The 23,654-nt window shown below is 48.6% G+C and overlaps 1 protein-coding gene across 7 annotated transcripts in view; it reads right to left on the reverse strand.

The window, feature by feature from the left end:
- BMAL1 (basic helix-loop-helix ARNT like 1) overlaps positions 1–21,571 on the reverse strand; it is a 100,248-nt gene extending 78,677 nt beyond the window's left edge. For 6 of the 7 annotated variants that reach the window (XM_086677927.1, XM_086677930.1, XM_086677928.1 and 3 more), the window contains exon 1: positions 21,418–21,571. The gene's annotated coding sequence lies outside the window, so the exon portion shown is untranslated. The remainder of the gene's footprint in view (positions 1–21,417) is intronic. The other variant, XM_086677926.1, reaches the window with a different exon arrangement.
- Between the last annotated feature and the right edge of the window lie 2,083 nt (positions 21,572–23,654).

Here is a 23,654-nt window from a genome sequence, read left to right on the forward strand (position 1 = left end):
TCCCTGGGTGAGTGAACAATTTTCAAACGCCACTCAGTGTCAAGGCTAGTCTTCTCCACAGTGTGGCCATGAGGCCTCCCACCTGAAGGTTCAGTCCCACCCAAGCCTGCAGGGCTAATCCTGACCCAGGGCAGGAGGGATTTAAGAGGCTCTGGCCTAGAACCCAGGGGGTTAGCGTTCTGCTAACCTGGCAGATAAAGAAAGTGAACCACCCCAAGAGAATGAGCATCTTGACCAAGGCCTCACAGGGAGTTATGGGCCATGCTGACTCTTAAATCTGAGTTTGCCAGTCCCTGGGTTTAAAGCTTTTCTGAAGAGCACCCTGGTACAAAACTGACTGATGATTCAAACTGACTGGCCCAGTATAGAGTGTAGAAAACCAGCTCATTCCAGAGAAACAGTGGCTTATGAATTGGTGAGACCAACCAGACCAGGGCAGGAAGATCTCTGTGACCCTGGGACACCAACAGTACCCCTCAAGGAGAAAAAGTCCATTCCTACACCCGGTCTATGCTAAACTCCCACTTTTTTTTTTTTAATGTTTATTTATTTTTGAGAGAAAGAGGGAGACAGAATCTGAAGCAGGTTCCAGGCTCTGAGCTGTCAGCACAGAGCCTGACGTGGGGCTCAAGCCCATGAACCATGAGATCATGACCTGAGTCAAAGTCGGATGCTTAACTGGCTGGGCCACCCAGGTGCCCCTAAGCCCCCACTTCTAACTCCTCAGTCCCCTGCACTCCGTTGGTTCAGCTGAAGCTCTGCTGTCCTGTGGGTGCCAATGCCCATCCCTAATGGCATGGCCTCTGGCACTGGTATGCCACCTGCAGGTCTCACAAGACAGTCTATCTCTGGACAGGTGACAATGACTCCAGAGCTCCTCTCCACCTCCCCTGACCCTTTTGATTCTTATACCTATCCATCAGAATCCCTAAACCGGACCCTTCCCGCCAAATACAAGGGGCCAAACTCATTGCCCTGGCATTTAAGGTCTCCCCTCATATGGCCCACACCACCTACCAAATCATGCCTCCCAAGGCACCCACCCCTGCTCCCCGGACCAGGCAGGGGCTGCTCTCCTCTTCCTTATACCATCCCCAGAAGCCATGCTCTCCCCGCCAACCCCAAGTCCCCCAAGAACCAGCCCCAGCTTTCTCTGCTTCTCCCCAGCCTCCTCCAAACACACTGGTGTTACTCACATGGTCTCCACTGAATGAGCCTAAGTTGACTCACACTGTCTCCTTGGGTCCTGTGCAGCCAAAGGGCCCGACTCTCGCTTGTGGAATGAGCAAGCCACCCAGATACTGTCATTCAAAGGACTATGCACAGGAGGCACTCTGCTCCCCCAAATTTGTTCTAAACATACTGTTAGAGATTTTGTCACTTCAGTGGTTGTCAGACTCTCTCATGACACCCCTTGGGAGTGGGGCTGCAAACATTATGGAGCCAGGACCACTGGTGAGGAATTGGAGAGCTCTTTCCACCTGTCCTGGTTGCCAGTGGACACTTCCTGAGCTCCTACTATGTGCTACCCCACGGGTGCAGGGTCCTTAAGGTACAAATCTGAACAAGTCCGTATTTGCCCCACAGGACTTTGGGCTCATACAGGGAAAAGAGTGAGACGTGTTCCACTGGTGTGGTGTGATCAATGCCACGGAGGGAGAGGACACAGAAGGAAGGGCAGCAGGGAGCAGAGGTGGCCACGATGCAGTTCAACCCAAGAAGGGGCTGGGGAAGGGCTCAGAGAAGGCCACGCGGAGCCGGTCCCAGAGGGATAATCGATACCAATGATGAAGACGATGGCAGCAAGCGCTTACTGCGCACTCACTTATGCTAAGCACGGGACAAAACACTCCACTTGCTTTATTGTAAACTCATTTACTCCTTTATTAGTGAGCCGCTGCTATCTTCCCACCACCATCTCACACACTGGGGACACAGCAGTGAACAAAACAAACACTGGTCTCTGCCCTCGTAGCTTACCTTCTATTGAGAAGAGAGATGATAAGCCAAGTAAGAAAGTAAACTGCAGACTATGTTACATGACGTTAAGAGCTAAGAGGAAAAAGAAAACAAAAGGGAAACAGGGAAACATCTGGGGGGCAGTGGGCTGAATGGTACGACTTTACACAGGGTGGCATATGAGAAAAGACCTGAAGACGGGGAGTAACCACACCATACAAATATCTGGGGGAAGAGCATTCAAGGCAGAGGGAGCAGTCAGAGGAAAGAGCCCGAGCCTGAAGCCAGCTTGGCGTGTTTGCGGAACAGCAAGGACTCTGATGTGGCTGAAGTGGGGCAAGAGGTGGGCAGGTGGGATCAGTGCATTCGGCCACATGAGTCGTGCACTGCATAACTCGGGGTCGGGGGGGACACCACCCACATGCACCAGTGAGCTACGCACGACCCAGCCTGCTTGGTTACCCACCAGGCCCTGGGCTGGGAGATGGGGTCAGAGAAGCACCAGGCAGCCCTGGGGGCCGTGCTGAGGATTTGGTTTTTCCTTTGAGTGAGATAGGAAGCTACTGTCGAGAGGGTTCTGAGCCAGAGGCACGACTTGATTGGACCCCGGCTCACTGGGTCACTGGGCACAGCGCATACAGAGCAGGGTAAGGATGGAAATAAAAGACCACTGCAGAGGCTATGGCAACGATCACACTCAAGTACATATAATGTTCCCCTCCCAATCCCATGAGGGAGTTCTGTGCTCACTCTTTCATAGATGAAGACATTGAGGCTCAGGAGAGATCTGGTAACTTGCCCAAGGTCACTGGGTTAGGCAGTAGCAGAACCACCAGGATTGGGAAGCGGGGGAAGAGAACGTTCTAGGTGGAGTGAACAGCACCAGCCATGGAGCAGGAGCTTGGCAGGGCCTGCCACATTTAGGGAAGGGGAGGCTCATGGTCCAGGGGATCCAGAGCCCGAGGGAAAATGACAATGGCAGCCAGCGAAGGCCTGTCTGTTCCCTGTCTGCTCACACAGATGCCTACCAGTGGCATCCAAGCCAGTCTGGCTCCTTGGACCAGAACAAGCACCTCCTAACCCAGCTCCCTGCTCCATGCTTATCCCTCCCACTTCAGTCCATGGGCAGCCAGAAGAACCTTTAGAAAACATGAATCACTTATTGTCTTCGTGCTCTCAATGCTCCAGTGGCTTCCCATCATACCAGGTACACGGGGGACCCTCAGATGACATTGAATGAATAGATGACTCCCTCATCCCTGCCGCCTCACTCAGGCACGTCCTGTTTCAAACCAGTGGAAAGGATGACTTCTTCCTTCCCTCCTTAGCAGAGGGAGGCAAACTCATGCTGAGGAGTGCAGGGGTGCCGGTCAGCCAGAAGTCCAGGCAGACGTCCTTGGTCTGCCTGGACCAAGCCAGGCCACCATATTAACCAGCTGAAACCCATGAGGAGGGAGGGGAGCCATTCAGACCACCTAAGACGCAACTTTTGGATCCAACTTGTTTTAAACAAAACTCCTTATTCCAAAGCAGACTGGACACTCTCCACCACGCTACGGCCAAGTAAAGGAGGCCTACACACGGCCCGGGCCATGATGACTGTAAGAGGCACACTCCACCCAGCAGCCCTGGCCCTGAGGCCGGCCATGAAAGGCTTTCCTCACCGAGTCGGTGTATTTAAGGGGTGGACCCAATGAGAAGTCCTCCCTGAACACAGGGAACCCCAAAGTTGTCTCAGAAACTGGGGGAAAACTATGAAACTAAGGTTGGGACAAAACTTGACAAATTCCAGTCGGTCGATATTTGGGACCAAGGGGTAGATTTCCCAAAGGATGACGACCACTCCCGGGGTGTAAATCCAGGCCCTCTCAGGGCCACACTCATTCCAAAGCCCTTTGTTCTCCATAGAAAAAGATACACACACATCCTTACATGTGCATATATGCAGATATATTTTTAAAGAATTGGTAACAACACAGAACGAATGAGACTAGTAAACAAGACCCCCCCCCCCCACAAGAAAATTAACTGAGTAACAAAAGGCCTTCCTGTAGGCCCTGATAGGAGAGTTAAATGATCACCGTGGGCATGACTTATCCTCTGGGTGGCAGAGAAGTGAGGGGGGGCTCTGGAAGCCAAGTGAGTCCCAGACTCCTTCAGGAGGCAGGTAACTTGGTTTCCCATATTGCATCAAGCCAGTGTGAGGCAAGTTCAAAGGCCTTGTTCTCTGAACAGGAAGACGGGAGAAGAAGGGTCAGAAAACACAGACATTACGGGCTGTAGAAGGAAGGGTGCGGAGTCTTCATGGGAGGCAGGGTCCTGTCTGTCCTGGTTTTTCAGAAAGATGGGGCACAAAGAACAGGACCAATGGCTGAGCCCTCGATCTGACAGAGAAGTGTAATAGAAAAGAAGACTCGACAAGGAAGCTCACATCTCCCCAACTTCCAGCTTTTCTGGGCAGCCAAAAGCCAAGCCGACAGTGATACTCAAAGATCCTGTAAATGTCAGTGATCAAGAGCTTCAGGATGGGCAATGGCACAGTAAACTACCCTGAACACATGCAAGACCAGACCTGGAGAACAGGGTGTCAGGGAGGGGGTTACTATAACTAAAATGGCAACAACAAAATAGAAGAACCTGTCCTTGAAAGGATCAGTCCAATATCCTGCTAGAAGGACACGGAGAGGCTGGGCCTCGTTACAAGTTGTAAATAAGAGAGAAAACACAAGCTTGGCCATGGAAAAAGCTGCAGCGGGCACTGATTGGGACTTCTTTATGCAAACTGGCTCTTGGCTCTTCAGAAAAGAAGGACGTGCCCCCGGGGTATGCCTTGGCTTTTGCTCTCTCCACCTGTACGCCCAGGCCTGGCCCAGGTGGACTGAATGGGAGAAGCAGCTCAGCTTTACTGAGATATCCGCACCCCTCCCCCCCCCCGCCCCGCCCCAAATCTCCTCCCTCCCCACTAGCAAGCACAGGGGGCGAAATAGAAGGAGCCAGGCCTCTGAATCATCCTAACCCCGGCCCTCCTGCTCCACTACAAAAGGGCGCATGTAACCATCTCTGGGGCCGCTCTTACAGTCTGTAATGAGCTTCATTTATTTCCCTGTGAACCGTTTCTCTCTCCCACGAGAATGAAAGCTCCATGACAGCAGACAGCAGGTCTGCCTTGCTCATCACTATGCCCCCTGACGGCATCTGGAACAGTGACTGCCACATTGCAGGAATTCAACAGATCAGTGCATGGCTTCAAACACCAAGCAGTCATCTGTAGGAGCTGTGTCAGAGCGCGTCCTGCCGGGTACGGGCCAAGTGCTAGGTGGATGGCCCAGGGACTTCCCCAAGGTCCTGCAGTCAGCTCAGTACCCCCACCCTTTCCCTACAGTCCTGACCCCTCCTCTTCATTCTGTCCCCAGAGCACGGCTCAGGTCACTCACCTGAGCAATGACAAGGGCAAGGGACAACTGTGACAGAAAAGAGCAACAATTAGTTCTCCTCAGTTTGTAAACATGGCAGTGGGAAGAAGCCACCACCAAATCTAGTCACAAACAGAGGGAGGGAAACATGCACAGAGGACACTGGTAATGGAAGAGTCTGAGAGAACAAAGGACAGGGTCACCTGATCCCAGGATGATGGAGCCAGGGGTCCCCGAGGAACACAGGAGTATAAGATAAAGGAGAACAGTCACTCGGTGAATGGGAAACCTGCAAGGTTCATTTCCTTAAGTGACCGTAAAACAGGCTAGTCAAATTCCAGGAGCAGAGTTCCCCCGGACATCTTTCCCGACATGTCACAGAATGATTGCTTTCTGTGTTGATTTCCACAAAGGAAAACATCCTCTTTCTAACAAATTCCTTACCTTGTCAGAAAATCACCTCAATAGGCCTGAGTTAACATGAGAGCCTATAGCCCAGGCCAGGTTGCCAAAAATCAAAATTCTTCATTTGGCTGGAGGGTATTAATTTATAAGACTCATTTTTAACTAGCCGATTATGATTATAACAGCAACACACGCTCACTGTTGAAAAATAGAAAACCACAGGGAAGGAGATGAGAATAGAAATCACCTCAAATTCTACGAGATGAGAACCACTGTTAACACTTAGGTGCTTTTCCCTCCTTCTATGCCTGAGCTTTTAACAGAGTCAAGAGCATACTGCGAATGTAAGTTCAATTCCTGCTTTTTTTTTTTTTTTTTTTTTTTTTCAGTAAAGTCCGGTTAAAAATACTCCACTGTGTTCCAGGAAAGAAGATCATCTTTAGTGAATAAACACATTAAATAAAAAAAGGAATCAAAGTTAAAAAATTTTTTTTTTGATTATCCACTGAGACCCCATTTCTCCAGCAAAAGAAAAAAAAAATCACTCTGGCCAGGATAGAAACAGTCCACGGGATAGAAACCATAAGCTTGTTTTTGTATTCTCTTATCTATATCATACTTTCAATAAACATTTATTGTTTTGAACAAGCCACATATTTTTTTTTTCCAAATCAACAGAGGAATTTTATAACTACATCTTACTATTTTGAAGCAAGAGGTCATGTTCTAACAGCTTTGGGAAGGTTTCATCTTCCAATCTGCAGGAAGACCAGACCAGTTAAAAATGATCACTTCATATTCGGGGACCATGACATCCAAATGGAAGTCCTAGCTCCCCTTTTGTTGTATTCTGTCACCTCGTCAGTGGAGTAAAGCAAATGGCTCTGCCAAAGACATATTATATGTCCTATGCTACCTGGTTGGGAGCTGCCCTGATGTCTGCCCACACGCTGGTGGGGTACGTGGCTGTACCTTGGCCAATGAAGACCTTGGCCAATGACGAACAGAAGAACAACTCTGCCTAGCAGAGAACACTGTCCAGGACCAAGATCTCCACACAATGCAAGTTTTCCCCACCACTGCACCAGATGCTGGGGACATACAGGTGAATAACACAGATGCTATGCCAGTTTCCATGGAGCTCAGTTTGCAGGGCACTTCCCCTTCCATTACTCACCCTAGGCCTGGGGGACAGGAAAGGCCATCACCATTATTCCCACATTGTAGATGATAAAGCAAATGTTCATCAAAGCCTTCTGCCCCAGGTTATGAAGCAGAAGCGGATGGACTCAAACCCAGGTCTTCTGACTCCTAGCTCATTGCTCTTTCTACTGTACCACTTACATTGATGAATTTCCTCTGACAACTGAAGTCTTCTAGATTATTCATATCCCCTCCAGCACCTCAGCACCTCTGGCACCTTGGTTCTACCTGGCAGCCTCGTCTCTGAGCAATGAGTTGCCCTGACTTCTGGATGGCTACATACGCCAAGATTTCTGTGTGCCTGCCTAGATCCTGACCCTGGACTCAGGCATCTTCCCAGCTCTCCTGGCACCAGCTTCAAACTCTATTTAATCCTTCCCGCTGGTACCACAATGCAGCATGCTGCAAATTTCCCCTAATGTTCTATATCCTCTCCACTTTTAAATACAGTTTTTGCTGGACTCATGACCTCCCACCTAAAGATGCTTCTCAGCCTCCTTCGTAGTTAGATGTAACCATACCTCTAGTTAGTACAACTAACTAATTCTGGCCCCTAGAATAAAAGAATGTGCTACTACCAGGTCTTGCCCTTAAAATGACTGCAGGTGTTCCCCCCTTAGCTTTTCCCCCAGGAGATGGTAAAAATGGAAGCTTCTGCCTTCAACCACCAAGTGGAAGCCACATGTTGAATATAGAAGGCTTGGACCACTGGCTGCTAAGGACTAGTTTCAGCCATGGTCCGTGGATCTCTTTAATACAGGAACTTGCTTGGTGTCCCAACTGAAAAGGCTTGAGCGAGACCAGTTCTACATTCTCCTAGTAAAGCCCCTTGCCACCAAATAAATACTTTTTTTAAAAATAATTTTCTTAAATGTTTATTTATTTTTGAGAGCCCTGTGGGGGAGGGACAGAGAGAGGTGGAGACACAGAATCCGAAGCAGGCTCCAGGCTCCGAGCTGTCAGCACAGAGCCTGACGCAGGGCTTGAACCTATGAACCATGAGATCATGGTTCATAGATCTCAGAGAACCATGAGATCATGAACTGAACCAAGTCAGATGCTCAACCAACCGAGCCACCCAGGTGCCCCACCAATGAAATACTTTAAAGGGGAGGTTCAAACCTATATAAGAAAACATTCCATTCAGATTTGTTTCATGGAAAGCTTCTAAAAAATGAAATTAGCAGGACCTCACAGATGATTTATGTTCAGACCACAGGAAAAATTGAGAGGGCCCAGAGAAGTAAATCAGCCCCCTGCACTTATAGGAGGGGAGAGAGCTCTAGGTGACAAGCATGACCAGCTCTCTCTCCTAAAGCAGTTCACTCCATTCCTGGAAAAGGCACCAAGAGCTGAAATGATGTGAGCCAAGGCTAATTTCTCCATGGAAACAATGTGATAACAGGAGCTTGTGTTCCTAACCAAGAACTTGATGGTCAACTTTTAAAGGACATTACATAAATTCCATGTTTTATCATCTATTAAAGCCTTTGGACTTTTTTAAAAAAATTTGTTTTAATGTTTATTTTTGAGAGCGAGAGAGAGAAGGAGACAGAGCACGAGTGGGGGAAGGGCAGAGAGAGAGGGAGACACAGAATCCGAAGCAGGCTCCAGGCTCTGAGCCCAGAGCCAGACATGGGGCTCGAACTCATGAACCATGAGATCACGATCTGAGCTGAAGTTGGACGCTTAACGGACTGAGCCACCCAGGTGCCCCAAAGCCTTTGGACTTTTAAAGCTAAGAGGGCTGTTGTTCCAACAATATACCGCAAAGCTGTATGTGTGTCCTATGCCATACAAAGTAGGTGCAAACCAACTGCCCAACACAACAACCATACATGACTTTTTATTTATTCTGATTCTCTAACAGTGTGTAGCACAAAATACTTCACCTTAATAATCCCTGCTGACTTCTCAATACAGTAAATCAGATCACTTAACAACATTTTCAACAGACAAAGCGAAGAGAAACTGGGGAGCAGAGTAAGAGTTAAAGTCAGAAAAGCAGCGTGTAAGTCCTGGCCGTCCTACTGACTTAGCTTTGGGACCCCAGGCAGTAGCTTAAACTCCCCAAGTATTTCACAGCCAGCAAAACAAGTCTTTCTAAACACCTCTCCTCATGGGGCTGTGGTGAAGACTAAACAAGACAATGCATGCAAAAGTTACTTTGTAAATCACACACAGAGGTAAATAGTATTATCAGGATCTTGACATTTGCAAAGGCTTTTGTGGGGAGATTTTGACAAGCGTGGTAATGAACACTGAGCAGAGTATAAGCTACACTTTTTGAAAAACTGACCCAGAGCAATCCCTTTCACTGTCTTATTTTTCTTTCCTTAAAATTCCCACATGCATTAGCCAGCAAGAGTTAGTCAATCTGCTACATTCAGTGTTGGCATCATTTTGCTCGTGAGCTTTAAGCAGCCAGTGAGAGCTGCTCGATGTCAGCCACCGTCTACAAAGAAGAGGGAGCCACAGTGAGCTGAGGCCACTGGGTGACATGTCATTTATCAACCAAAAATGCCTTCCGGAGATCCACCGTGCTGTCAGAAACCTCAAAACCAGGGGCAGGAAGCATGTGGGGTGCCAGGAAAAGGAAGAAAGAAGGTAACAGTTGAGATTTCAGGCTCCGGAGACTGTCCTGGGTCTGAATCATGGCTTTCCCACCCACTGTGTGTTATCTGAAGCATCTCTGGGTCTCGGTCTCCCTAATTAGAAAGTGAGATTCCCAGTGTCCATCCCACAGGGCTACTGTATTAAGTGGGAAAAGGCATATAAGCACTTTGCACAGTTCTTGGCATATGGCAAATACTCAAAGGTTAGATATTGCTATGAATCATCATCATCATCATCATCATCATCATCATCATCCATGCAAAACTAAGAAAAATTAAGATGTGGCACATCTCCAGTCAAGACTTTGCTACGGGCTTTGTAATCAGGTTTTACCTGGACAGCATGCTGGCTCACCCATTAGCTCCTAGGCTAATCAAGGTTCTTCTGGATTTCTGCCTCATGCCCCAGGATAGGTGAAACATCCAAGCATACCCAACTGGCCAGTTGGCTAGATCCTGACACTTTGTTTTCTGGCTCACACCTGCTCATCATTATCCTGAGAGGTGTGTCCAGAGGAGAAGAGATTAACGTGAATATCTGTGCCTAACTTTCCAGTCATGCCCAGGCTGTGGCTCCCCATTTCTAGGGTGAAATACATCGTCACCTTTAAAATATGGTCATACCCAGCAAAGTGAGGCCCGTCAGCACCCATCTGGTGGACAGCGCCTCATCCCCAAACAAGCCCTGGGGGCGGAAACTTCCTTCAGCTCCTCCAGACTATCCCTGCAAGGCCAGTACACCTTCACTATTAAAACTACGATGGCTGCCCCCCTTCAACCAGGGAGCAACTTTGCAGCTTTCAAACCCCTTATTTTTCCTTATCTCCTTCCAGCATCAGAACCACACTGTAAGGAGCTGGATGAGAATTGTTACACCTGGGCCACTGATAAGGAATCAGCCACAGTTTGAGACATTTAGGTAATCTGACTTAGGCTATCTGGTGCTTAAGTAGCAGAAGCAGCCTAGAATGCAAGTTATCTTGTTCCTAATCTGGTGCTCTTTCCACAAAATGTGGGTATTTGTTTTTTAAACATTCAACTTCCATAATGGTGCTTTGCTTCTGGAGAATTCATTAACCAAGGCATTTCGGTCACAGTACAGTGCAGATTCACATACTTGAAAGGCACTCACAGGCAGATGTTGCCTGCACTCTAAAGATCTAAAGGGTGACAGAAAACAGCCATGCCGATTAACATAATTGACAATTCCCAGCTCTGGCTCCCTCCAACTCCTGTCTGGATTCAGCTAGCAGCCTCCTATCAGGTCTCTGCTGCAGCTAGTCCTTCTTTGTTTGCTTCAGTCCAACAGAAACGCTCACACTGGACTAATGCTCTAGGGATAATTATTTCACATCACTGAAATGGTAATCATAATCACAGTGGAAACAACTTCAGTGATTCTCCTTCCACTACTTAGCAGTCTCTACCTCACCAGGTAAACTTTAACTTGTCACTTAACCTGCAGTTTCTTCATCTACAGTATGAAGGAGTGGCTAAATAGAGCCTTGTTCACTTTCAGCTCATGACTCTAACACCCCAACTAAATCCAAATCCTGCAGGTGGAGGACACTGGGAGACAGCAGAGTCCAATGGTCAAGAGCTTCCATGACTTGGTTTTTAAGCTTGGACCCTCTACCTTAGGGAGGTCTCTGGATCACTCTGTGCTTCAAGTTCGTCCTCTCTACAGTGTTGCTAACGATAGTTCCACTACGTGGGGTTTTGTGGGCATTAAACCCGATAATACATGTGAGGTGCTAAGGACATCATAAGAACTCTGTATATATTACCAATTGGTATCATCTGAAATGGCATGCATCATGTTTAGGCACTGACTGATTTTCCAAACTTAAATTCCCACCACTATTTGAGAACTCTCCATTCTAGGCAAGTCTCTATGCAGGTTGGTCATTCCTACCTCTGCGCTTTTAATGGTGCTATGTCTCCCCACTCCATCCACTCCCTGGTCTGTGAATCTAAATCCTACCCATCCTTAAAGGTCTGGATTAAACCTGCTCATTTCTAAGAGGCCTCCTCCCTACCATAACAACTCACAAAAATTCCTCTGGTCTCTGAATTTCTGTAGTACTTATTGGTAGTCTAGACTACTTTATTGGCATTATACATGACCTTGGATTATTTTTGACCAACAGATTAAACTGAAGGCTCCTTGGGTACAACAACTGTCTTCTCTTTTCTTTTGTTTTTGTTTTTTTTTTTAAGATTTTATTTTTTAAGTAATCTCTATACCCAACATGGGGCTCCAACCTACAACCCCGAGATCAAGAGTCGCCTGCTCTACCAACTGAGCCAGCCAGGTATCCCTACAACAACTCTTTCTGCTCTTCCTCTAGGTGTAGCCTGGGTGCCGGGTATAATGGCCCTTCAGACATATGTTGACTGAATAAATAAACGTGTAGCACTATGCCCAATACACGGTACATTTTCTTTTAGTTGATATGGTTCGGCTATTGATTTGTTGTACTTTGAGGCCAATTAAAGATAACACAAAGATGAACATCAGCCAGGCAGGGACAACCATGGCCAGTTAAGTCCTGATCATCAATAAAAGATACTGATATCTGGCCAACCTGAAGAACAAGAAAAACACAGATGTCAAAAGGAAATGGTTACCTACACTCCAAAGTACCTTGCAAGACCAAGCTCATGAGCCTACACAGTTAGAGAGGAAAAGAAAGTTGAGGTTTTCTCAGGCTGAATTCCTTCAGTAAGTATTTATTGAGTGACTACTCTGTGCAGACACTGTCTTAGCTGCGGGGGTTACAGCAGAGAACAAAACAGACAAAAATTCCTACTCATATTCTAGCATCTGAAGAGGAACACAAGGTATAATGCCACCTTCCAACTCCAAAGTGAAATCCAGCAACAACTTCTTGCCCCAACTCCTTGCTGTGCCATCAAGTAAGGAAAAGAGAAAAAACAATCAAGCATCATTCACAGCTGATCAAACAGAGGCCTTGCTAGAAGTGCTGTATCTGTCCTGATGAGGCTTCCCTCACTTGAATCCTGTGGGGAACTCTGCGACAAAGCACTCTGTACCCTAAGCCATCTGAATGCTAACTCCCTAACACCCTACGTCCCAATTGAGCTCTGCAACTAGCAAAGCTAGTCGTTTACACAGCAAACTTCTCAAATGGCAAATGTGGTTCATGATGCCAAAAAGAAACTCAGAGAGGGGAAAGGAGGAAGGGAGGGGTGGTCGTCAGTTAAAGGATCAGGTAGCTTTCACTACTGCAAAACCCTGAGGCTCTTTTCTCCTTTGGAGCAGAAACCTCTTCCATCGTCTAAAGCCTTAAAAAAAATTTTTTTTTCCTCCAGCAGGATACTGAAAATAGCTTTGCATTTAACATTTAAAATTGTTTTTGATCCCACACTCTTTCAGCTCTGCTCTCTCCTGCAAATTCGTTCCATTCCCTAAGGGCACTTATAAGTATAATTCATAAGAAACAAACCATAGTCACCATTTTTATCCCTAAGAGTTAAAAAGAAAAACCAGTTTACATAATTATATGGAAGATAAGTTGGCCAAGAACACAGAAATCTTATCTGGACCAAAAGTTCTAGGACAAAATTTCTTTCCACTCATTAAGACAGACAGCAGATCAAAATCAAGGTTCAGACGGAACGTCTAACTGCAGAGCACCATACACAGAACTCCTTGAGCTCCTCATGTCATTTGATACATCTACTTCAAGAAGAAACTAGAGGTAGTCATTTGAGGTAGGTTTGAACGATGAAATACATGTATGTTTTCCCATTGTGGTGAGAAAACAGGGTTTTATATCCAAGAAGGACCTGAGACATCAAAGTTCAGTGAGGGCAGTTCGCTCAAAGTTACTCAGCAAGTCAGGGACTGGGCTAAGACTGGGCCCCGGGCTCTCCCAGCCCCCCAGTGCAGGGCATTCCCTACTCTCCCCGCCACTGATTCCTTTATAACACAAGGAGCTAAATCTTAAAGGCACAAAGGCAAGAATTCCTTTTATAAAACTTTTTGGCAGACAGGAAAAATAGGAGGTGTGACCGAGGTAAATGAGTCCCATTAAGGCTCATACTAACTGACCTATAACTCCATCTAGATGCGGGGGTCTAGCTGCAGAAGGCTCAATTAATGCTGATGATACTTCAGCACTAAACAGTATGGTTTCAGCTACAGTCAGCATGAAATGACTTTTGTGGGCTTGCCGGGGAACAAAACCACCATTTAGTTCATCTTTTTCTCTACAGAAAAACTTATCCCATGTTTCAGCTGCCTTACAAATGAACTTGTAGAACAGAGCTGGTTTTAAGATAGCTGTGCATGTAAAACAGAATTCTGAGGTCTGAAGTTCTGCACTAAACACAATTAAAACTTCCATAGTTGGTGATACGTGCTAGGTGTACATTGATGAGAAAACCCTTCAAGCTGTGAACTTGCTTGTGTGCCATATAAAGTTTTACTAAAAGCCTACTGTGCAGAGTAGAGTCAACTGCTATTTATACAATTTACAAATGCTCCAATTCTGTATGCAAGTATTTACAGGGACTTTCTGGCACTGGGTGAAGGTTACAAGGAGGATAAAACATCTGTACACAAGTGTAACTCCTAATCCGGTTACAATGGCCTTTACTTTCCTCAAAAACAAGCTACTTCCAACCTCAGGGCCTTGTTTCTGCTTCCTGGGACACCTTTCCCCAGAGCTTTCTGCAACCAAGCTCAAATGTCACCTCTTCAGAAAGGCCACCCCAGAGGACCTGGCTAAAGCAACCTCCTTCCCATCATCGCTATTGTTTTACTCTATGTGATTGCTTTCCTCGCATCTATCACGACCAGGAGTTAACGTCTTCAATTGTTTATCTGTCTCTTGCTGGGACTCTGTTTTGTTCACTGCTGTATCCCCGGTGCCTGTAACACTGCTGTGCACACGGTAGGCCTCCAACACACGACACTGAAGGAGTAAATGAGTACAGTTGGAGAATGGGAAGTGAGGACAAGATATTTATTCATGGAACAATTAAAAAATGAGAGAACTGGCCATCCTGATTAGATACAATGTGATAATTTGCTAATTATGAAGTACCACTGCTTCTGAATGAATGGCTGGCAATCAAAAGTAAAAAAGAGAGAGAGCGTGTGTGTGTGTGTGTGTGTGTGTGTGTGTGTGTGTTTGTGTGTGTGTAAAGGGGGCAAATGTCACCTGAGGAGGCTTCACAGAGAAGTGAGATTCAAGGCCGGCTAAGAGGTCAGGCCACTGAGGTCAAGGGGGAGACGTGAGCAAGACAGACAGCAGGGAAGAGGATGGCATGGAGTAGCCCAGGCAGGGCAGAGACAAGCAGAACTGAACCCCGGGCACCCGGCCCAGTCCGGGAATGGGGCTTGGGGTGGAGGAGCTGGGCTGGCGAGGGGGACCAGGGCTGGACCTTGGGGAGCCTGGAGCCCTGGACACGCGGGTGTCAACCATGTGCCACTGCAAACAGGGCTGTTTTGGAAGGCAAAGATGACCACACTGTGTGGGAAGAACTGAAGGAAGTAGAGGCTAGAACAGGAAACCGGTTAGAAGATGGCCTCGGTGGTCCGAGCGTCAGGGGCAAAAAGAGCTTCTTCCCTCTGCTTAGATGTAAGAAAAACACAAGTGAGCAAGATGTCAAGGAATTCTGTCCCCCAGGAAAAGACAATTGCCAGAGTATTTCACGGTAGCATTCCATGGCAGATTCAGGTCAACTTCCCATACATCCTACACTTGGAGCACTCGAGGAGGATTACGGAGGTTCAAAACAATAGCTCTGAGGGCAGAGCATGTCTTTCCAGGCCTTCCAGCTCCAAGATTAATGACATTCAGTACAGCCTGTGTTTATTATCTTTTTATTCTTTGGGGAAAAAAGTGGTATCTAATTCCACTGTGCAGTATATATATTTGAACATTATATAACACATTTTTATGTAACAGGTTCTTGACATAAGACAATGTTTCCCTTACTATCTAAATGTATTCGGGAAACAACTGACATTAAAAATATATATATACACCAAGGCTGTGGGTGCCTGTCTTTGGGTTAAGAAGCTGGGGAGAGGAGGAAGAAGGTGAGAGACTCTTGAAAAGGGCTCCTTTGCATTTCCTCTGCAGATGGCTACTGGGGGAGGCAGGGGTACTGGGCTCTGTTCAGAGGTCCATCTCATACCTGGAACCGTCCCGGAGGGGCTGGCTGAGCCACACGGGGCCCATGTCAGAGCAGTGCCGCAGAAAGGCACGAGGAAGCAAGTGACAGAAATGCACAACAGGATGTGAAGAGAATGCTCACAAGCCCTTGTAACTGCTGCCAGGGTGAGACCCAACCGTGCGTGGCATCCCCCGCAGAGGACTTCAGTCCTGCTGGAGAGCAGGTGCACAACCACATCTGTCGGCCGTAACATGGGTTGCCAACCACTACGGGCCTCCTGGCCTCCTGGCCTGCTGGCACGGTGCGGGGCACTGCGTACACAGGATTCAATGTGGGGGCTCCCCCCCCCCCGCAGGCCCTGACTCCAGGGGCTAGAGGGCCGACTCCGGAGTCCTCTGGGCACGAGTCCTGTCCCGCCCCATACCAGCCGAGTGACCCTGGCCAGTTTCCAAAACCACTGCACTTGTAAAATAAGGATAATCACTGGACCTACCTCATGGGGTTGTAAGGAAGATTAAACAAGTTCATAAACATAAGGTGACTAACATCTTTGCTGGCACATAGTGTTCAATAAATGCTAGCCGCTATTACCATCATTATTACTATTTCTGTTTTGCAAATGAGGTAAGTCAGACTCAAAGAAGCTAACTAATTTGCCCAGGCCACACATTTCAAATGGTAGTTGAAGGCATAAATAGGTGTAAATGTTTTACTCAGTATACGTACAAAATCCAATGGGTAGAGTATTAACCAGAATACGAAATCAAGACCTCCATTCCCCCTTCTTTAACCAGACTGGATGAACATGAGTTTATACTATTTAAAAGGACAGCATGTGCTAATGTAAAAATCATTTCTCATCATATGCCAGCACTCAACGTTCCCCTAAAGCAAAGATGACTAAAGCGTATCCAATCTTATCTTCCCTACCACGGAAGTCCCCACCTCAAACCCCCCTTCCCTGTAAACCCGCCTACTCTTGGCCATGACCACTGGTGCCCCTGGTGCATCCCATCCCCTTTCCTCCTCCTCAAGATCATTAATTGAGATCGGGCAAACACATCCTGAAGGCTCCCTGTGCCTGTGATTTTGGGAAACCAAGATGAACTCCCCCAAACTGCTTAGCCTGAGCAAGCAAGACACATATCCCCAGAGACTGCCCAACACAACACAGATGCAGCAGTACCTAAGAATCTGAGCTAGATCAAGAGCTGGAGGGTACTGCTACCAGGTGTGGGGAGGAAGAAAAACAAAATGAATAGCTCCTAGAGGGCCAAGCAATTGAGCCGGGTCTTAGAGAAGAGTAAGATTTGGACATAAGTTGGAGCACGGGATGAGCCAAGGGCCGGCCCAGGGAAAGGACAGCCCTTCAGTTTGACCAGACAGTCCTGTGCACACAGACAGGCAGGCTGGATATGGAAAGGCGAGAGGGACCAGAAGCACCAAGAGCTAACATTCACTGAATGCTTACTATGCACCATGAATAGCTTCACGTATTTTTCATAGTTTTAACTCATTCAATGTACACCACAACTCCTTGAGGTAAGGACTCTGGAGATCCTGGTCTTATCACTGAGGACATCAAGACACAGTGAGCACAGCAACTTGACCAGAGCATAAAGCTGGTAAGGAACAGTTAGGATATGACACTTACTCCAAAGTCTGCACCTTTAACCGCTCAAACAAACTGCCCCTCAGGACAGCTTGGCTGTGAAGGGGTATAGGCAACAGTGTGTCAGGAGGATGAAAGGAGACAGTGCTTGCAAGCAGTTTGCAACCTCTAACTCCAAGGTCACAGATGCCGGCTCCAGGCTACTGTTAATGTGTACAGTGAACTTGCTAGCCGCCGAAGCAGAAGAGACAGATCAGGACTGAAAGTGGGACCCTGGGTGAGTGGAACAGTGTGAAGCGCAGGGCCAAGACAAAAAGGTACCTTTAGGGTATGTAGGAAGAGAACCAAGAAAGCATCATGGCAAGGCAGAAGAAAGAGGGGATTTCAAGAAGGGAGGAAAGACAGAGTTACAGCTGCAAAGGGGCCCAGAACGACCATTCTGCACTAAGAACGGGTCCCTGGAATTCAAGACTTAAAGACTTTGGAGATCTTTGAGAAGAACTATAGAGAAGGCTGAAAGGAGCCAGAGGGTGGGCGCTAGGGGCAGAGCAGACGAAGAGAGAATGAGGTGAATGCGCACAGCCCCTGTGAGAGGTTGCTGGGCAGGGAGGGGAGAGAAAGACACACAGGTTCAGGGGTACCATGTACAGACCAGTGAAAGCCGCCTGTGCACAGCAGGCCCACAGAAGGGCTGTTTCTTCTCCTTCTATCCTTCCTCTCCTAAACTGAGAGGAAGGCTTTTCTGGGGTTGATGAGAAGGCTGAGGACAAACAGCATGAAAAGCTATTCAGCGGGCAGGACCCTGGCAGCGGTGGGAGGGAGTGGCAGCAGGCACTGAGGGAGGGCTTCCTGTGTGCCCGGCATTTTACACGCATCATCTCCCTTCATCCTCATACAGACTCCATGAAGCTGGCACTGTCACTACACCGCAGAGGAGGAGCCTGTGGTCAGAGGGGTCAAGCACTCTTCTGATCCAAACCCCAGTCCCAGGTCCTGCCGCCAGAGTCAAGGCTCCCACCCAAAATGAAGGTCTGAGAAAAAGAAAGAGGAGAGATCCACTTACTTTTTCTGATCTGGACAGAGAAGAGAAGCCACGGAGGAAAGAGACAGGATGCTTCGAACAGGAAGGAAGAGATGCTGAGGGGGCTCAAGTCAGAGCAGGTCTTGTTTCCAGAGAGAAAGAAGGGAAAAGCCAGGGTGGGTGTTTGGGGTTAAGTCTGGGTGTTGGGACAAAGTAGCAACGAGGAGAGAAAAGATCCGAGAAGGGCAGCATGTGGGTGTTTCTGGACTCCTCACCACCCTCAAGATCTAGAAAGGATTTTTTTTACCTCCCTGCAAGTATCTACCATGATGCTAACTAAAATCACTCCATAACTATAACATCGTAAGGGGCAGAAACTGTTTCCTTAATACTTTCTCCCACCACCCTCAGAGCTGATGTTGCAATCACAAACAGAAGAAATCTCATGGAAGGAAGGCAACTCTTCCACCAAAGAGACATATTAAATATTTAGTTTTCACAGATTCTCAGGCAGTTTTGTTAACACAGCCAAGTCTTTCTACAGTGCTTGTTCATTGTTTAGTATATAAATTGCACAGAGATTGCCAGTATTGAGGGCTAAATCTGAAAACACGACCACTTCCTTTTCTTCTCTGTGGCATGCAGAACCTCTTCTGCGAGAGGCAAACTCCTGAGTAATCATCATTTTATAAATCATTCTAAATGGATTCGTTCAAACCCCATCTGTTGTTCTGTTGAAGTTTCCTATGAAAATAGGACTTCAGCTCAGATGTTCTGGAGGCTTGAGCAGGTAAATACCAACCTGAACTCAAATGTATTAAAACTTTAGATGCAGAGAACTGTAGCACAGAAGGAACCTTTGAGATCATGTACTTCAACAGCCTGACTTTCCATCTGAGACAAACAGAACCCAGAGAGGTTCAATGACTTGCCTGAAGCGGCACAGCCATGAAAACCCAAGTCTGGGCAAGGACAAGCATGTTCTAACTCTCAGCTAGTGCTTTTTACCCCACCTGTTCCTTTCTCTCGCCCTCTTTTTAAACTGCAGGGGTTAAAATAAGGCACAAATTTAACTACAGTTTTAAATAATAATAATAATAATAATAATTATTATTATTATTATTATTCACTGGCTACAACGACCATCAAAACCAAAATACCTCCACAGATCCGGGTTCAGATGACACAGGCGATTTCAAAGCCTTTTCTAAACAGCATTCAACGAACTGTTTTCAAGTGAACTCAGTAACAGATCATGGACCGAAAGATTCAATTTTGTGTTTTAAAAAATATTTTGGAGTTTCATTGATATGGAAATTTAATTTGACAGCAGTGATTTTTTTTTACTTGCAAGCTCGAAGAGCATGAGATTATTCAAAACTGCTCAAGAGCAGCAATGATTATTTTAAGCTCATGATTCAACCAGTACATTAATTAAAAACTCCACCAACCCAAATTGACAGATCCTGATATCAATGGGACCAGAAGAATTAAAATAATAGTTGTCATATAAAAATAGATGAAGGGGAGAACAGCAGCAGATGTCAGAAGGACAAGCAAGCCTTGTGTGAAATGAGATGCATCTAATGGGCAGCTTTTGTGGATTTTTTTTTTTTTTTAACGGAGATCCTGGAAATACAGGTACAGCCAGGAAATGCTTCTGCACAAATACCGAATCTTATTTCTGGAAGCTGGGTGAGAAAACTTGGCTAATAATTGCATGCTGAGGAGTAGCTTCGTAAGCAGGGAGAAGAGACTAGCAAGCGCCAAAGTGCCCAAACAACGCTATTGGACCGGGAAGGGGCCAAGGGGCCGAAGCGGAGGAGGGAAAGGGGGCTAGGGAATGTGGGGTGAGGGGTGTCAGCCTGCTCCCTCATCGGCCAGCACTGCCAGGGACAACCGACGCCGATGTTCAGGACAACCCTTCCTTCCCCTGCGCCTGCCCTCCGACACCCGCCTGCCGTCCGGAGCAGGCTTTTGTGACCCCTCCGGGTCACCGACTGAAGCCCGACAAGGTCGGCATTAATTTCCACTCTTCCACTTCTACCTCAGAGCCAACGAGAGCTCTCGTGGCTGTCAACGCTCGGCAATCGCGAATGGGAACCTTTCTTCCCTGACATCTGTCAAACTCGGTGCAAAAGCCAGCCTCGCAGCGCTCTCCGCGGGGCTCCCGGGCTTCCAGGGCGGGTGGCGGGCCCACACCTGGACGCCGGGGGACGTCCCGGTGCCGTCGGGCACCTGCTCAGAGACCACGGGGGATCCTCCCAGGGCCGCCGAGGACCCAGACGGCGCAGGCCGGACGAAAGTTCGCAAGCTGGGGTCTGCCCCATCTCGGGGCCCGGATTCCCGGGTGCAGCGCCAGGCCCCGCGACTGGGCCGAAGGGGCGAGCAGACTTGGACTCCCCAAGCCCGACGGAGACGCCCTCCCCACCCCCTCCCAGCCCCGCTGGCTCCCGAAAGGGAAGTGGAGGAGATGGGGAGGAAGGGCAGAAGAGGCACTGCTTGCCCAACGCCCTTGGGGTGCAGCCGTCAAGAATGGTCCTCTCGAGGGCTCCCACCCCTCCCCCCCAGCTCCCAGGGATACATTCTAGGACTCGCCCAGAGCCGGATCATTGCTCCCAAAGGGCGGAGCTGTCCCTTTAAGAGGCAGCTGGCTGCCTCCTCCCTCCTCTCCCCACCCCTCAGGTAGCGATGCCCCCTGAGAGGAGGTAGGTACTCCCGCGGACACTCTCCCGGTCCCTTTAAGGGCGCCTGCGGCACCTCTGCCCGCCCAACCCTGCAGTGCCAGCCCCCGCGAGAGAGGATGGGGGCGGCCGGGCGCGGCGCCTTTAAGGGGCGCAGCCTCCCCGCGGCTGGGGTGGGGGCAGGGAGCGGGCACGGGCCCTTTAAGGCCGGCAGCGGGCACGTCGGGCAGGGTTCCCCGGCGGCCGGGCTGCGCCCGGGGCGGCGGCGGGGCGCCGCGCCTGCCAGGGTGCTAACGGCCCCCGACGGGGTGCTCGGGGCCGCGCCGCTGGCCGCGGCCGGCCCGACACTCACCGTGGCTCGCGGGAGCGCCCGCGTCCGCGCCCCCACTCGGATCCCGCGGCGGCGGCGGCGGTGAGTCCGGCGCGGGTAAACAGGCACCTCCGTCCCTGACCTACTTTCTGCCTTCCCTAAATGTCGCACCACTAACCTACTTTCCGACCAATCCGCTCCCCGCCGGCCCAGGCCCGGCCCCCCGCCCACCAATCGCTGTGCCCAACCCCCCTTCCCCGCCCACCAATGGAGGAGCCGCGGAGCCCGGATACCTGCCTCTTTCCGCCAGCCAATCCGAACGCCCGAAGGGAGCCGGTCTCGGCGGTCGCGCCCGACCAATCCGCGCGCCGCTCGGCGGCCCGCTGGCCAGTTGTGTGGCGGCTAGAGAGGCCTCTGACCAATGGCGGGGCGGTGGGGGCTGGTTTACCTGCTACTTTCCCGCCACCAATCGCTTGGCGCACAGAAGCACACGCCCCGAGGAGCGGACCAATCCGCGCGCTTTCCCTGGATTTCCTCGCCCCTGCCCTTTCCCTTCCCTTTAGGTCTCCTGCTCGCGGTGGCCACTGCGGGTGCAGACGCCGCACTGCCTGCGGTGGCCTGGGCTGTCCCTCTTCTGTAGGACCCTGGCTTGCTTCTGGCTCAGCGGTTTCACCCCTCCTCCTTCTCTTCTTCCCTCGGACACCCGGACGAAATGCAGCGTTTCCTCACTCGCCTCCCTGCGACTCCATCTAGGAAACCAATTTTAGGAACGCAGAGTGCCAGACCCTTCCTAAAACACCCTGGCTTGCCAAAGTCCAAACGGGAGAACGAATACTTACTATTTCTAGGAGGCTTTCCCATTCAAGCTTCTTAGGTTCCTTTCGTTCGTCCTGACCTCCAAGTGTCCCGTTCGAGCTGTCATTCTCGTTGTTCAAAAGAGGAAACTCAAGCCCGCGGCGGTTCCATTGCATTTCCTTCCCGCTGCCGGGTTTTGACCACCTACTGTGTGGCAGGCACCGTCCCGGCGGCCGCCGTCTCCACCGCGAAAAGCTGTCGAGGGAGTGGGACAGAAGGAAACAAATCAATATTTCATAATAAAACACAACTTAGGTACTGAGATGACAGCGCATCTGTCTTACTTTTGCATCTCAAGCACTCAGCAGAGGGCCTTTAAGCACAAAGATCTCTCAACCCTTCTGCTTGTTAAACTCCCCGAATGCAAGGGTGGTGTTTTGTTTTTGTTTTTTTTCTTATACTCACCCGCCTCCTTTGAGCACCTAATGGGAGTGAGGTAGAGGGATGGGGGCAGGGGCCTGACATCTAGCAAGTGATTGACAAATGTTGTTAACTGGATACACGAACAAATGGGATTAAATCACTTCAGCCAGTTCTATGACCCAGACTAGCCCCTATGACTCTAGAATTGTAGCCTGTTTCCTTGAACAAAACATTGCATTTTAATCATCGTAAAATCCTTGCTGTCTCCAGCTCACTGCCAGGCACAGAGTGGTTGTCCAATATGCACTTATGGCCTGAATATCAACTGTTCTCAAGGTCAACTAACTTCACTGGTAGCTTACTATTTTTTTCTAAATTTATATGCAGGTGGAATCTTACTGCTATTTACTTTGTCCCTGCCCTGATTTCATAAGGAAACCACTTTATGTAAGTGGCGTTTTAGTAATGCACTTCCCAAGATATTGTGGACAAGATAAAGAAATATAGGCCTGGATTCTAGTGTAATTAACTGGGTGAATAACTGGCTTAAGCAACCATAACCTAAAGATGCTGATAAATGAATTTGTGTCAACCTGAAAAAAGAATAGAGTGGATCAATATTTGTGCAGCATCAATCATGTGATAAATGCATTCCCTGCATCTTCTCCCTTAATCCTCACAACCCCATTTTACAGATGAGGAGACTGAAACTCCAAGTTTAACCCGCTAGTCCAATGTCATGCAGTAGATGGCAGATTCCCAATTCAAACCAGGTTTATTTGACTTCAGAACCTTCACACCATACCAGTTACCATCAGAATGGCAGAAGGCTCTCTCCAGGGCCCAGACTTCCAAACTTCCATCAGTGCTTTGAATGAAAACCCAGAGGATTTGCATCACATTTCTGAATGATGCCAAACCAGGAGGGGAAGAGATGCCATTACATACATAAGCTGAATGCAGTGTCGGAGCAGTGGGCTAGCTCTTACGGGGATAAATGTGGGGGGTCTCACCCTGGGAAACTAACTGCTGAAAGGCAAAGGTATCTTGACGGATGCATA

Source organism: Puma concolor, chromosome D1 (assembly GCF_028749965.1).
Source record: "Puma concolor isolate L17-30 chromosome D1, mPumCon1.1.hap2, whole genome shotgun sequence".
Taxonomy (NCBI): Eukaryota; Metazoa; Chordata; class Mammalia; order Carnivora; family Felidae; genus Puma; species Puma concolor.